The sequence below is a fragment of the Haemaphysalis longicornis genome, unplaced genomic scaffold (genome assembly GCF_048455015.1).
Source record: "Haemaphysalis longicornis isolate Haplotype H1 unplaced genomic scaffold, Haemaphysalis longicornis Haplotype H1 scaffold_2, whole genome shotgun sequence".
NCBI classification, from domain to species: Eukaryota; Metazoa; Arthropoda; class Arachnida; order Ixodida; family Ixodidae; genus Haemaphysalis; species Haemaphysalis longicornis.
Window position 1 is genome coordinate 222,088,512 of NW_027526295.1, and position 15,095 is coordinate 222,103,606.

General features: G+C 50.8%; 1 protein-coding gene across 2 annotated transcripts in view; it reads left to right on the forward strand.

Annotated features, from left to right (window-relative positions):
* Nucleotides 1-15,095, forward strand: part of LOC144169969 (adenylate cyclase type 1-like) — a 178,907-nt gene that overhangs the window by 29,163 nt on the left and 134,649 nt on the right. The gene's annotated exons all lie outside the window — the stretch shown is intronic.

The window sequence follows — 15,095 nt, forward strand, 5'->3', positions numbered from 1 at the left end:
TCATCCGTCTTGCGTTTTCTCGCGCTTTTTTTTTTTTTTTTTTGCAACCTGTCACCATACCAACTTGTCCACTTCTGGGAAACCACATGTTTGTTTGTCGACGGATATGGCGGGACTATAACCCGTCCTGCATCTGTGTTTGCAGGCCCAGATGGCGGGCTGGTAATACGTCCAGCATTACGTTTACCCACAAAGATGGTGGGCCGATAATACGTCCCGTCGCGCCGAACTTCATTTCAAATCCTTTTTATCGCGCGTCGTCTCAGAACGCCGTTGTCCGGACTACAACTTACTCTGGCTCGATCGTTTTTTCGTATGTCATATAAGTGGCCGATCTATAGCAGCGAGCCTGTGACGGGCGACACCGCTTGCTTGTTTTACTACGAGCACGTGCGATGTTTCTGAGAAATCAATAGCAATGATTGCAACGAGGGTGTGCCTTTTTAAGTAAAGCGAGCCTGAGAGAGGCATAGGGAGAAGACATTTAATTAAGCCTTGGTGGTCAAATTGGAACCTGTGTCCGGGAAATTGTGTGTTAATTGCCTTAGTCGTCTTCGCCCGGTCACCTCTATAGGGTCTGGTCTTCGAGTTGCCAGCTGGCCATCAGTGTCTCAACTCAGGGGAGGGAGGGGGCGAGGAAGGGCAGTGTTCTGGCTGGCTATTCGTGTATTCTAGGAGCATATATTGGAGGGTGTCTACTTGACAAAATTTGCATTGAGCAGTGTGTATTGTGTTTCAAAAAGGAAGTGTGCATTCGGGCTGGCTGTACGAATGTGAGGTTGCGGTTCTTCAGTCAATGTAGCCGAGCGCGAAAGGCATCGCGTGAGCAGTGAGCAAGACTGCAGTTATGGCAATGTCGTCTTTCGATGTCAGTATGTACACGCCTCCAACCAACGGTATTCGAGCGACTGATACTTATAAAGCGTGCGATTGCAATGTTAGCGTGGAGTCGATTCTCTAACGTGCCTCTGCGTAATCAGGCTGTTCATACTTACAAGGCGTGCGATGTGGAGCGATTGGATGCGTGCTTTGCCATATTATACTTGTCTAAGCTGAACGGCATGTAACGAACGTTCCTCCGGGAGAGCAGATTTCTGGCGCTCTTCGATATACATGTGCGCGACGTAAACAGTCGTCGCGCCTCGGGAGTGTCAACCAATGACCGCAATCCTCGTGTGAGGTATGCTTTTTGAAACGTATCATTTCCTTTTAAGCACCAAACAAAATTTTTGTTCTTCCAGGTGGGGTTAGATATTGTTAGGAAAGAAAGTAACAGGAATTGTACGGTGTGGTTGTTGCCGAGGAGGGATTGAAACCGTTCACCGTGTACCCTAATTGAAGTTAGGGAGGTTGCTCCGTGAAAGTAAGGACTACCGTGCTTTCACTCCGCGGCTTGATGGCTTCATGAGTGACAATTGCAAGGAAGAAGAGTCAAAAGTAACGAAAAAGGGACTAGAACATAAGAATTTGAGCTAATCTAAAAGTGAAGGAAGCTAACACTAATGCGTAAGACTTGAAGGTAGTGAAGCCGTGCGCAACAGTAGCGTTTTTCCCCTTCTTCGCCTCACGGCGTTGTGTGAGCCTCGCCGCTGTACGAGCCGGGACCACAGCTGGATGTTTATCTTCCTCTATCGCACACGATTCTGCGCCGCACGTGGCCTCGTGGCCTTCCTTCAAAGCGCACGTTTATCGCTGTGGCGGCGGCCTCCTCGCCTTCCTCCACCACGTCCCGCGCATGGGTTTCGAGCAGGTCTCCTTTCCCTTTGGCCTGTTCTCTCCCCTGGAGCCTATCTATCCCCGTTATCGGGCCGCTGCTCCGGGCCGGGCGCTCGCGGAAGGTGGTGTGGTTTGACCTCTAGCGCTCAAGGGCAAAGCTGGTCACCCCGCGAAGACTGCCCGAGGTAGCGTAGTGTATACCTTGCGCTACAAAAATGAGACGTGTAGAAGAACCGTTCATATTTTCGTCGCTGAGAAGGAAGTGTTGGGCTTAAATAACTTAGAGAGTTTTAGCTGACCGTTTTTTACGATCCGCTCCGCTCCGATAGCAAGCGGAAGCGCCATTGCGCATGCGTGGCGCGCATATATCGCAAACGGCGTTACCGGAGCGGGGCTTCGCTTCGCTCGCCGGGCTAGCTGAGCGAACCGCCGCGGCAGGCGAGCGCGCAATAAAGCGCTTCTCCGTTTCTTCAGTAGAAACATGAAAGAGAGAGAAACAACTTTTGATATAAGCCACTGAGCAGCGAAAGCGCTTCCGAAAAGGCAAAGATGTCACACACGTCAGCGGCGTTTAGAACGCAAGCAAAAAAAGTCGACCGAAGCGCGGGCCTGCTTTTGTGCAGTTCCGAGAAAGACAGCCTTACTTAGCCTTCTCTTGGCTATTCTAAAGTCGAACGGTTTTCTAAGCTATATTTAGGACCATTATTACGTATCAGCGACTAAATTATTTAGAAAAGGTGAAATAAGGCAATAGACACGTCATTTTGCTTTATTTGAGTGCGTAAAATACCAATTCTTATATTTCTTTTAGATGAAGTTTTTGGTTTATTCACGCTCAGGGCACGAGCAGCGGCGCGAATGATTCCTCGTCGAGGGAGATAGGGTTATCGCTTTGCTGCTGACGCTACGGTCGCGTTGAACGGGCCGCCGGGAGCGAAGCGGGCCGTCAAAAGCGGTCAGCTTTTCTCTATATTGTATGTGAACGCCAACAAAAGCTGTTAGTACCTTCAGTGCTGGCGCAGCGGGCACACTCGGGTTCTGCCGCAATGACGTTGCGTGTTTGGCTTCCGTCGCCGGTGCTGCATCGGATGGCAAAACGTTTCAGTTGCAGCGAAGTGCTCGTTTGCACGTGAGTAGGTATGCATGCATGTACGGTGTTCATGTAGGTTTGCATGTAGGTTTGCATGTACGGTCGGTAAATCTACGTGCACACTAGCGTCAAACTCGCCGGGACAAACTGCCGCGTCAAAACTTGCCGCGTCAAACTGCCGACGCGTCCGCCAGCGGCGTGCGCCGCAGCCTTCACCCGCAGCGCGGGCGACGTCACTGGCAGCCGACGGCAGTGCGGCACGGCAAGCATAGAGAAAGAAATACTTTTCCTCTATGCGGCAATTTCGACGCTAGTGCGCGGCAAGTTTGACGCTAGTGTGCATGCAGCATTAGTCTGCGCATGCGCAGAACCATGTTCAGCCTTTTCGCGCACGCGCAGTCGCGCCGCTCGTCTACCGCGTAGAGGGAGGTAGATTAAACGTAATGGTGACGTATCTCTGAGCAGCAGCAAGGAGATAAGCTTTTCCAGCTTTTGAAAAGAATGTCGCTCTAACAGATACGGTGACTGGCGCGATGAGGGTGCCGGTTGGGCATGCCGTTCTTTTCACGGCCTTTCCACGGCCATCCCGCTGTGGGTAGAGCAGCATCGAGGCGCCAAGAGGAGATATTTTACACTTACCCTCCAAAATTGCGCTGGCCCGCATATGGCAGACTCGCGACGAAAAGAAAACAGTTTATTCATTATTCTCGACTCAGAATAACAGTAAAAACATATACAGAGATGAGATATGGGGACAGTTATGTACCACGTGCGGTGCTGTTGAAAATTCCATACGCGCCCGCCCGGGCTGCGCATTTGTGCTCTGTGAGCTGAGCTGTGATTGAAGAAGAGAGGAACTGAAATGTTCTACCTCCACTGTCTGTAAAACGTAAAAGAAAAGCACCCAGCCTGTCTGCCGTTGTCCGAGAGAAAATGCGGACGCCCTTTATCAAGAACCCAGTTTTGTGCGCATGCCGCGCGAAAAGTGCAACAAAGAAATAAACAAAACAAGCGCGACAAAAAGGGGCCTAATCCTGCTGAAATTCTTTTCTTCGTGCCGTCCGAAAAACGAGCTGTGATAAGCGTGCTGTCACGACAGCTCAGCCTTTTGGACTCCTAAAAGAGTGTTGAAATACATACACCGAAAAAAAAAAAAGAAGCATTTCTTAGACGCAAGCATATCTTTATTTTTTGCTTTTCTTAAATTTCTTGGTTGAAACTCGGAGTACCGGGAATGACTTCCTCTCAAGATGCATCCCCTTTTGTTGTTGTGTTTTTGGGTTACGAACGTGTTGGGCGATGATCGAGCGAGTCTGTTCCGCTCGCCGCTGCTTTATAGTCGGAAATCGCCTGGGCGGTGGAAAAACTTCCAGCTGTTGCAATTTGTCTGGGAAGCAAAAGGCGGGGCGCTTTGGTTTTTTTCGCCGAGTGACGTATCTCCACAGCGCTGAAAACTTGTATCCGCGGAACAGCACTTCCGGGACCAGGATGAGCCTGGGCGCGGAAGTGCTGCGCACAGATAAGGAGCGTGGACTCGACTCTAGTGTCGCCGAGCAAAAGAGCATCTAGCAGAGTTGCTTGTTTCAGCGAACAGGCTTCCGCTCAGCGAAAATCCGTTGTTGTTAACCCTTGTTTGTTTTGCTTTGAGCGAACACGAAACTATATCATTATAAGTCGTACTGCACTTAATACAGGTAGCGGTAGCACCTCCTCCCCTTTTTTCCCCCCTGCACCCGCACGCACGCTATGTCCACGGCAGTGCTAAAGTTACGTCACACTAGCGTCGAACTTGTCGTGCCGCCCTGCCGACGGCCGCCAGCGGCAACGCGTCGCAGCCTTCACCCGCAGCACGGCGCGACGCCGCTGGCGGCTGGCGGCAGGGCGGCACGGCAAGTTCGACGCTAGTGTGAACGTAACTTTAGCGCTGCCGTGGATATAGCGTGCGTGCGGTTGCAGGGGAAAAAAAAGGGGGCGCGGCACGGCAAGTTCGACTCTAGCGTGAGCGTAGCTTAAGTGGAGCTTTGGGGCGAAATAATGGGTGTTACAAAGCCTATTGTAGCCGTTAGCGAATAGTCGGGCCGGGCGCTTCCAATTATTCCAACGGTTTTCCTACGAGTTTGACATGATTCTTGTTCGACCCTGTTCGATTCTTGTTTGGTGGAATATATAGCGCACGTCGGGAGCGCTTCTTTTTTAATGAAGACTCGACAAAATGAATCAATTAAGACAGGTGTATACGTGCCGCTGCGTGACGTCCGGGAGGCGCTGAGGCAGGCTTTAAAGTCCTAAGCAGATATCGTTATAAGCATATACACGTTTTATGCTTCAGAAGCCTACATATCCAACGTGGGCACTCTTTCGCCTTCTTACATTCGTCATGTTATAACTAGGACCATTGGCCCTTGGCTGTGCTAATTATGTTCTTAAGGTAGCGTCAAGCTGACTTGTGCTGTGTGTAGGGATAATAATCCTCGTGGGCCTGAGCGAGGCACGGTGGCTGATAAAATTGCGGGGTGAGTTTAAAACACACTGCAGCATGCACGCACTTCCTTTTGATAATTTAGTGACGTAGAACTAACTCCATGGTCGGTATTCGGATGTAACGTGAGTGTCCTGACGAGTACGCATATTTTTCTCACGTTTATTCTTTGCAACTTATCGGCTGCAGTCTGTGTTCGTTGTTCATTATTTTAAATGCGAAGCATTGCTCGGCGCCCACCCTTTCCTCGGCCTGCGTGACGTGTGCCATGAACGTCGGTGAGACGGGTCACGTATATATATATATATACCAAGCTTCTCGCTTTTATCACTCACGCGACTGAAGAATAAGGGCCGTATTCTGAGTCCCTCCTCCACTCGGCTGAGGGGAGTATTCCGAAATGCTTATGCACGGGGAAATCAATTTCAAGGATCTCCTCCTCTGGAGGCTTGAGTGGAGGGAGGATTAATCAGAATACCAGCGTAAGTGCCACGTCTCTACGCGCATTTTGGTGCTTGTGAATGTACGCACCGCTTCAGACGGAATGTTCAATTGCCTAGCTGCGGATGTATATGCGCGCTTGTCACCTAACACGCACGGAGATCGACCTGCGTCCCCTCCCTGAAGGGTTCGTTGGAAGGGTTCTGGGCCGGTCGTAAGCGAAGCTTGGATAGTATCGGACAAGTTCAAGGTAGACGCGTAGAAGCGGGAGAGTGATAATTGAAGCTCGCAATTCTGAACACTGCAAAGCTCCAATGTCCGAGAACGCGGTTTCGTTTAACGACTATAGCAGTAACGACCGTAAAAGCGCTGTAGTAAGCATCGAATAGACAATCGCCACTTTACGCCAGCATTTGTATGGCGTCACTGATTGGTTTCTCTACATTAACTACTCTCACTCTCGATCACGTTGAGCCTCACCGAAAGATTGCCCTGGACCTTCTTTTTCTTTCTTTAAATGCACGTGTACGCGCTTTAGGACTATATCGGTGACGTAGTTGTGACGAGAAGACGTAAACGCACGCACAATACCGTTTTCATATTCCGATAACCGGACGCGCCCGGACTAGGGCTTTTCATATTCAGCGTATTCGCAAATTCCACTGATATAGCCGTCGCAACTCTTACTGTACTTTTCTGAATGTAAGAATGAGGGACTTTTATAGGCGGATATGGGGTCGCGGTTTTATGTGGTCACAAACTTTGCTCTGAGTGAGAGAGCAGACAATGCGGCGTCATTGATATATCACAACGCAAAATTCACTGCGCTTTTTGCTAACACTTTTCTGGCCTGCTGAAAACGTGCCTACCAGTGCCTCCAATTTTAGGCTGTTTCAGCGCATCACTGCAGTTAAACTTGCCAAAAACAGCGGGCTTACTGCGAATGCAATAACCGAGCCCACTGCGATAAGGGCACCTCCGCGGGCTTTTTTTTTCTTTTCTTTTCTTTCTTTTGTAAGGGTGTGCACCTCCGAGTTGACATTTTCCGGCGGATAGGCACAGTCGACGCCGAGGCGGTGGTTCCCCCCTTTGGATGTAATGGCTCGTTGGATCTAGTGATGCGTTGGATCTAGAGACTCGGATGGATCTCTTGACGCGTTGGATCTATTGGCGCGTTGGATCTAGTGACTCGGTTGGATCTCATGACTCGTTGGATCTTCTGACTCGGTCATCACGTGACCTAGTGGATCTCCTGACTCGTTGGATCTAATGACATGTTGGATCTAGGGACCATAAGCGGGTGAAAGACATTACCTTTGGGGACAATCCGTCGTCGCCTGACCGAGGAAGCCGTATGAGTATGTGCCAGAAAGATACGAGCCGCGAAAAAAATAAATAAAATAAAACGAAAGTTCTATTGTTACTGCTCGTTCAGGCGGTGTACCAAACTGGGGTCCTTGAAAAGCGTTACAAAGCTTCGTTGCGTCTATCGGCCTCCGGGAGTTCTCGCGGTGCCAACAAAGCGCCGACACGGAGAGCAGCAAGCGTGCGCCCGGTCCTTATCGCCGCCCGACACACGTTTACATTGCCGATTGTTAGAGCTATCGGCCGCCCCGGGGGAGTGGGCGTGATGTTGGTCTCAAGAGATAATCAGCGGCTTCGAGCTTGGGCTTGGAGGTTGAAGCGGACAACAGGCTCCGTGGCTCCTTCTTTATACAGGTGGATGCTAGATATCTGCCAGGTGTGAGCATTTACATTCTTTTTACGCGTTACATCCTTCTTGCGTCTTTTTTTGTGTGTGTTGTCGAACTCACGGCTGTTTTTGCCAAAGACGCTTATTTCATTGACCGTTCGTTGCGTATACTTACGGTTGGGTACCGACAAAGTCCCAGGCTCAATTACACGAACGCATTTACACACACACACAAACGGAGCGATGAAGTCTGGAAAATGGTCCGCAAACGGGAAACAAAACTGTCGGGGACAAGTGGCCGGCCCGAACCTTTGCCAACGTTTCGTCAGGGCAACTACTGCCATCCTCGAAACGCCTGATAGCGCATAAATGTCGCCCCAGAGAGGGAAGATAGTTACTGAAAAAGAAAAACCGTGTGAAGGGAAGTTTTGTTTCATATATTAGTGGGTCTGATAGGAGGGGGGGGGGGGGGGGGGGAGGGGCGGGGGGAGGGACGTGTGGTCGCGATGGTCGTACGCTGTCGTTGTTCATTGTTCATTGGGGACGACATACGCGCCAAGGCGCGGCGACGCTTCGCCATCGTCGGTTCGGTCGGGAACAATAAATGCTGTGGGAGGTGTTTTTGCCCGAAACGGGTGCAGTGCTGTACCTTTTACCACTTCTTGTGTCGTAAGGAAATCTCCAGCAAAAAAAAAAAAAAAAAAGGTGTCTTTTGTGCTATTCAAAGTGCAAAAGTACGAAAGCGCAAGTGTGAACGACGCTTTGTGCTTGTTTATGCCTTCTGCTGCAATACCTTCCGCCATTGCCCTGAAGACAACAGGTGTGGTGCGTCAAACCAGACCTAGTCAAACCGTACTTCTACTCCCGCGGCGCTTCGGTGCGGGCGCATCTCGCCGCCCGTTAGACGAAAGCTCGTCAAACCTTCTCTAAAGCGGTGTCGTCCTGCTGGGATACTAATTGGAGGGTGACCGGATTATGGGGCTCCTTGGTCACGAAGAGGAAGAGGGGGTTTCGCTGAAGATAAGGTTGATTGCAGCTGCCCTTGCGAACGGCTGCTAAGCTGCACTAAGAAGCGCTGCTGGCCGCCCGAGAAGCTCTGTAACACAAAGCCTGCCATCCAGGTGACACACTCTAGGAAATAAATTCTAGAAAGAATCGGGACTGCTTACTTGGAGGAATGCAAAAGCGTAGTGTTCGCGTGGGTGAATTGTTTTGAAGTAATGTTTCTACATGTATTAGGGTTGGTTCTGCAGGTTTTGTGTTCGATGTCTGTGTTTGCGCAACTGACGCGCCAGAGGCAAAGCGCCACGCTCTGCCATCACGCAGCACCTGCCGTGCTATCCCCATATCCCTCGCAAGACGTGTTCCTTTTTCATTCCGAGTTCAGGCGGTGACATCATGCTTCCTTACTGCGCAGGCGCCACACCCATTGCCGCTTTCATGGCATCCATGACGAAGCATCTGCATTTCTTGGCGTTTTATTTCTGAGGCGCGTGCTTTGAACTCGCGCAGCCCGTGCTTTTTGATGCACTTCTAGGCACAAAAACGCCCACGCTGCCTTTTCTCGTATTGCGACATTCGAGTCTCTCTCGCATTAATAAAATAAAACTGTGTGGTTGCTCTGGGATTTTTTCTGAGCTCGCCTTCTTGCACGTGATTCGTCTTGGCGGCAGTCAAGTTTCGAGGGTCATATTAATTCGTCTAGGACTGGCGCATTATCACTCTTCGATCTCCCTCCCTCGCTCCCTGTGAAGTGTTGATGTTACCCATTCAATGCACGCCGACTCCAGGGTCCGGCCTCCTTGTCCCGGCTTCCACTTTCGATCCGGCTGTCCCGCTGCTTCGCTCGAAATCTGGCGCTCACTGCGGCGCCCGGTGTCAGCTCGCGGCAGAGCGGCCGACACTGGGGCTTTGTCGCTGCCAACTCCCCCGTGACCGGCCGCCTCGGCGCGCAGATAAGCGCCTTAATGTTTCAGAGACTGAATTTTCTCGATTCGCCCCAATTTACGCTGGCGGCGGCGGTTCTGTCGGGATTCGGTGTGTGCGGAGAGCCACTAAGTTATTGACCCGCTTCCTTTTCCAGCCGTGCCGCGTTGGCACCGGCGCCCGGGCTGTGCCTGCCGTCCGATTTCTGCGCCATTCAGGGCCCCCACGCGGCCAGGAAGCTGTTCGATTATCGGAAACCAGCAAGATCACTCGGACGCGAACGAATTACAAAGAGAAAGATGACCGCGTTTGCAGCGGTGACTGCAGTTGGGATCCTTGGGGAGGGAGGGAGAAGGAGGAAGACGCGGCAGTGCTGCGATGACAATGCATCTGTTCAAGATGTACACGTCTCGGGAAGGTTCTCGGGTCTCATGAATCGTGATGCTTCATTCAGGTTTAACGCTATTGTTCGCCAACGAGACCGAGACGAGGGCGGGGATGCGGGAGAAGCGTCACTTGGCTCAGGTTAGAGCAAATAATTGATTAGGCTGGTACCGCGAGCTGGCGGCAGGCCTTTTCCTCCCCTTTTTCGGCCGGACTGATTGTTGCTTGGATACTGCGTTCGCCTGATTTTTTTTTTTTGCTTGCAAATTAAAAAAGAAAGAACAAGAATATCGTTATTTTGATTCGTATATTCGTCGGGCAGAATTTTTTTTCGGGGGGCGTTATGGGTTATTGCAAGGGAGGAGTTTTGCCAAAAGGAGCAATAAGCCTTGCTTACACGTTGCCTAGAAAAATTTTCGGTGGGAAGGGGGGGGGGGGTTCGAACCCTCAAACCCCCCTCCCCCCTCTGGCTAGGTCCCTGTCGTTGGGTTACTATTCAGTTCAGTTTACTTGCTAAAAGATCTAAATTGGTCCCGGGCATACAGCTGTTAAAGGCGATTTGACTGGGGCCCATGCAGGAACCAGTACATGAAGTGGCTTGCAGTGCCTAAACTTACGGAGTAGGAATAGTTGGTGGATAAACATAAAGAATACAATGTTACTGAAAATGTGTGGCTCGGGGAACGAAAGACCGAAAGAATTGGCGTCAATATAAATCTTCCTATAATATAAAAAGTAAAGCGAACAAACACATCAACTAACATGAATTGCTGTGACTTTTTGCGAAAAGAAAGCTACATTAACAAATACAAATTGTGGTAGTCCCTTTAACAACAACAAAAAAGAAAATGCAGAAATTCGGAGGATTGTCTACTAATGCGTAACATACTTATCCCGCTTGTCCTGAGTGTGAGTTCTCTGCAGGCATTTTTTTTTTGTTTTTGTAAATCCTGTCCGATCAATTATCTCCATTTACGCTATTATAACAATTTCAGGTGTCAGCTACGTCGTAGGTCGAATGAAGACCGAATAGGAGAAACTCGGCGGAAAGATTTCTTCGAATCGTCGGAGCTATAGCTGACGCAGGTGTTACTTGCGGCAAATCTGCATTATTGTGGAAATGCAGGGCGTTACACGATTCGCCATTTTCCGTATTTTTTACATATAGTTTATCAAAATTTCGTGGAACCAGTTACCTCCATTTACGCTATTATAACGACTACAGGTCTAACTTTCCCGAAATCTGCATTATTGTGGAAATGCAGGGCTTTACATGGTCCTGGCTGGGGGGCTACTCGGCAAAGAATGCTACGCATGAAAAAAGGAAGTGGGGGAGCACGTGGTGGGCTGCTGAACTAGCGCGTTCATTGCGGCGGGCTTCACCATCGAATAATAGACGGTATTGTAAACGAAATAAGAATAAATAAAAGCAAAAAAAAAAAGACACCCGGTGGCTTCTCGGGAAAGGGAGCCTGAGGTTATGCGAATAGATCGATCAACTTCGAGTGTGGTTACCTCAGTGCTGATTCGCGGCGATTTTGTTTTAATGAGGTCAAAGTTCAAACGCGCCGCATTGTCGGCATTTTAACGCGGCACGTCAAAGAATCCGGTGTGGCTTTTAGAGCTCCACTATAGTGCTTCCTCACAAGTGGAAGTAATCATAAAGAACTAAAGTGTACTGAAAGTTCTTATTGTTTCTTTCGTGCATTTAGCTTTCGGGTGGGCGGCTTTGCACGCATAAGTGCAGTTGGCGTAAGCCCCCGGTGTGCGGCTCAGGCTCCCGCGGTGACGTGGTCCGCATCGCCAATCCGCGGCGTGTTTACCTTTGGGAGGCAGCAGCGCGGCGCTGGACGGTGACCGCCGCCCCTCTCGGCTTCAAGCTCCTCGCTTCGTGGCTTTCTCGGGTCGGCGTCGTTGGTCAACACAGTACCCCCAGCAGAGCCCTAGGACTGCGTCAACAGCGCCTGCAGGAGTTTCGGTGACGGGATTTCGCGCTTGCGGGCCGCCGGAATCGTGAACCATTGTTGGCAAACCAATTCGCCAGGAGCCCCTTGACGAGAAATAATACGGGGGTGAAAGAACTCTTGCGGGCGATCTCCCTGGAAAAAGGCGCTAATTGGCTGTGTAATCCCCACATGCGTTGATGTCGGATTATCTCAGCCACCCCGTGTTGTCCTTTCTTTTGCGCTTTCAGCTTGTCGCATTATGTCGTGTCTAATCTTGAGGCAACACCGCGAGTACTTCTTACGCATGTCGGCCCTGTCGCCTGCGTTGTTAACGCAAGAGCGCTAGGTGACCCACTCGTGAGATTGCATCTGTCAGTGCGATCCCGTCACTCTAGGTTACAAAGAGAAGAAATGCCGCACAGGCGGAAGAAGCATTGATGGGCAATGCCAGCCGGCAGCGTTCGAAGCGCGACTCGTTCTGTCGCTCCACTGCACTTCGGAACCTGACTCAGCTGCTGGATCAGTGACCGTGATAGTCAGAGCGGCTGCTGTATACATGCCAATGGGGAGCGCAGTAGCTACACAGGATGCGCAGAGGACAACGGTGTCGAGAGAACGTTAGCGTATTATTATAACAAGATAGCCAACAATAATCAAGCGACGCTCCGTTTCCCCTCGCTACCACTCGTAAGCACCTTACAACAAAACGATTGTAAATTTTTGCTCCCTTCCCCCTCCCCCCTATCTTTGTTTTTCTCCACAATACTCCAGTAGAGCTGCGACGATAGCTATTTTCACTTAATCATTGTATCAGCTTCATTTTCTTGTCTTCCTGTGTCGTCAGGCATGATGCAAAAAACAAAGGGTGCTCCAAGTGTATCCCTCCACTACGGCGTGCCTCAAAACGCAGGGCAACGCAACTTGGGCTTGTTCAACTCCAACGTTGTGTTTTCGTTTTTTCTTCTTTTTCTTTTAAGCGTCGTGACTCGTAAACCGAGCTACTGGACCTTGCTGAGTAATCGGCTTATTAGAATGCCGGACGTGGTTCATGTGCTTCTGTCGCGCATTTTTATATAGAAAGGAGGCGAAGTTTACCATGCCGCCAGTCTCCATCATTCCTGTCCTGCTGATGGGAACTTTCAGCAGCTGCAGAAAACGGCGTCCTGCGTGTTGCTGGCTCGTCAAGTCGGCTCACGTATGCGGATGCGTTCAGTGGCGGCGTGCCGCAAGAGATTACGCAACGTTGTTCGCTCCTGCAGCTCGCCTCCTTTGTGCGGCCTTCGGAGAAGCGTGCTCTCTGGTGTACTTCTTCCGGCTGTGCACTGCGGGTCGTTTAGTAGTCCAGCGTGTGGAATATGTGGCCCCCCGGTGACTTGAGGAGGAAAAGAGAAAAGAAGAATGCGGGGGCTAAGAAGTCCTTGGCACGTCTAGCGAGTAATGGGGAAACGCAGTTTTAAACAGCAGCCGCTCAGAAGACACTAGAGGTGTATAGCAGAGTAGAGTGCGTATATATATTATACACACACGGCGCGCACGGCGCGCGGATCCGTGGGAGTAGGATAAATGGACAAAATTGTCTCACGGTAAGAGAGGGGCTATGGCGGCAGAAGGTATACATGTGACAGTTCGACAGTTTACGATCCGCACATATTCCTTGACAGATGCAACTCTGCTCTCCACAGCCGCATTATGTGGTTTCTAATAACCGTATGCATGTTTCACTAATGAGCGTTTTCTCATTAAGTGCTGTAGCGTACGGCAGGCTCTTAGCGACGGTTGCTTTATCCAACACAATCACTGGTTTTCCCGTGCACGGCGACAATGGGTGCAACGCTGTTGGGATGGCAGTGTGTGCGCGGGCGAGCCGGAATGGAATGCCCCGTAGCCCCACTTAGTCGTGCCCCTTTACGCCGGGGCTTATTTATTGCCGCCGCTTTGCACGAGCGGCAGTGAAAGGCGCTGTCAGCTGCGCTATCTGTTTCCATCGGCTCCGTCGCCTGTGGCTCCTGCGGAAGGAAGTACAGCTCTGCGGCCGTCGAAAGGGTTGAGATGCCCGAGTGAAAATTTGTTATTTCTGAGTGCGCGGATACAAGGAGAAAGCGCGCATGTTCCTTTTTTTAGCGGGCATGGCAACAGCCCGTGGCAGAAAGTCGATGCACCCGTCAGTTTATACGGCATGCGCCAGAACGCTCGCTGGGCTGTCAGGCGCTCAAGTGTTTACGCTACGGTCGCCTGTTTACGCCGGACAAAGGCTTTGCTATAACGGCCAAGGCCCGCCCAACACTCGCTCGTACTGCCTTCAGTTGAGCCATCGCCTGTGTGGCACACTTATTAATGCCCTTTCGCTCCGCCAGCCTATTAGCGCAGCAGATTTTGGCGCCATCGTAGAGCCGTGGCGGTGACGCTGCGCACAGGGCTTGTTTACATTGGTGGCGTTTCGCCGTATTGCCTCAGGCGCAAGTGCGGTCTGTCGAGAAGTGCGCTCGCGTAGAATTTTTCACTGCGGTGCCGGGAGCAAGGTTAAACAAAGACGGCGATCATTGCGGTTATCGATTTGAAGCTTTCTGGAGCTCTGCCACTATTGTGCTTGGCTGACGTTAGCCTAGGGTACGTAGTGGACGCTCTGAGTAAACGGATCTGGTAACTGAAAGCGGCAGGGAGAGACGTTCGAGGCTTATCTACGTTGTAAAACGCGGCAACGGGTGAGCGGGCGGCCGCCGCTTCTGTGACTGTCCAACACAGATGTGGGCTATGTAGGGCAGAACCTCCTCGGGATGTGTAGTGGTTTTCCTTGCCTGGTAAAGAAGTTTCAGTGCGGTGGATAAATGTGCGTCCATCTAATCTATTCACTGACAAGCTTTTTCTATTTGTTGAATTATTCATCATTTTGTATTTATTTACTCGATTTTTGATATTTGGGGTTAGGCGCCGAAGCTACACGTGGGCTAGCTAACTCACTCCGAAATCTCGACACACGTCCGTATTTATTTAATTTACTTATTTGATTAATGAATGAATATGTGAGCTCTCAGTGACGATACTCAATCAATGCATATTTAGCTGCATCGCGGCAGAATATGGAGCACCGCGGACTGCGGCTCATTGCGCGAAAGACACGTCCCCGCGAAGCATGCAAGCGGAGCTCGAATCTCGATACCCGAACGGTCAGCGCCTCGCGGACTCCGAGCTTTCGTACAGCCATCACCGACGCTGGACCGTTAGTAGCAGCTTTCTGTCAACAAGAGTACACCCGTTGTTACTGTGGCTCGGCACTCTCATTGCCTGCCGTTCGCCTAAACAACTCAAAGCTCAAATAAGAAACGCCACTACCAATCCATCGGACGATATACAGCCCCACGTGGCGGTCCGCGTCGCACTCCAATGTCCCGGCAGGCCAAACTTGACACCCGCGCGCCCATC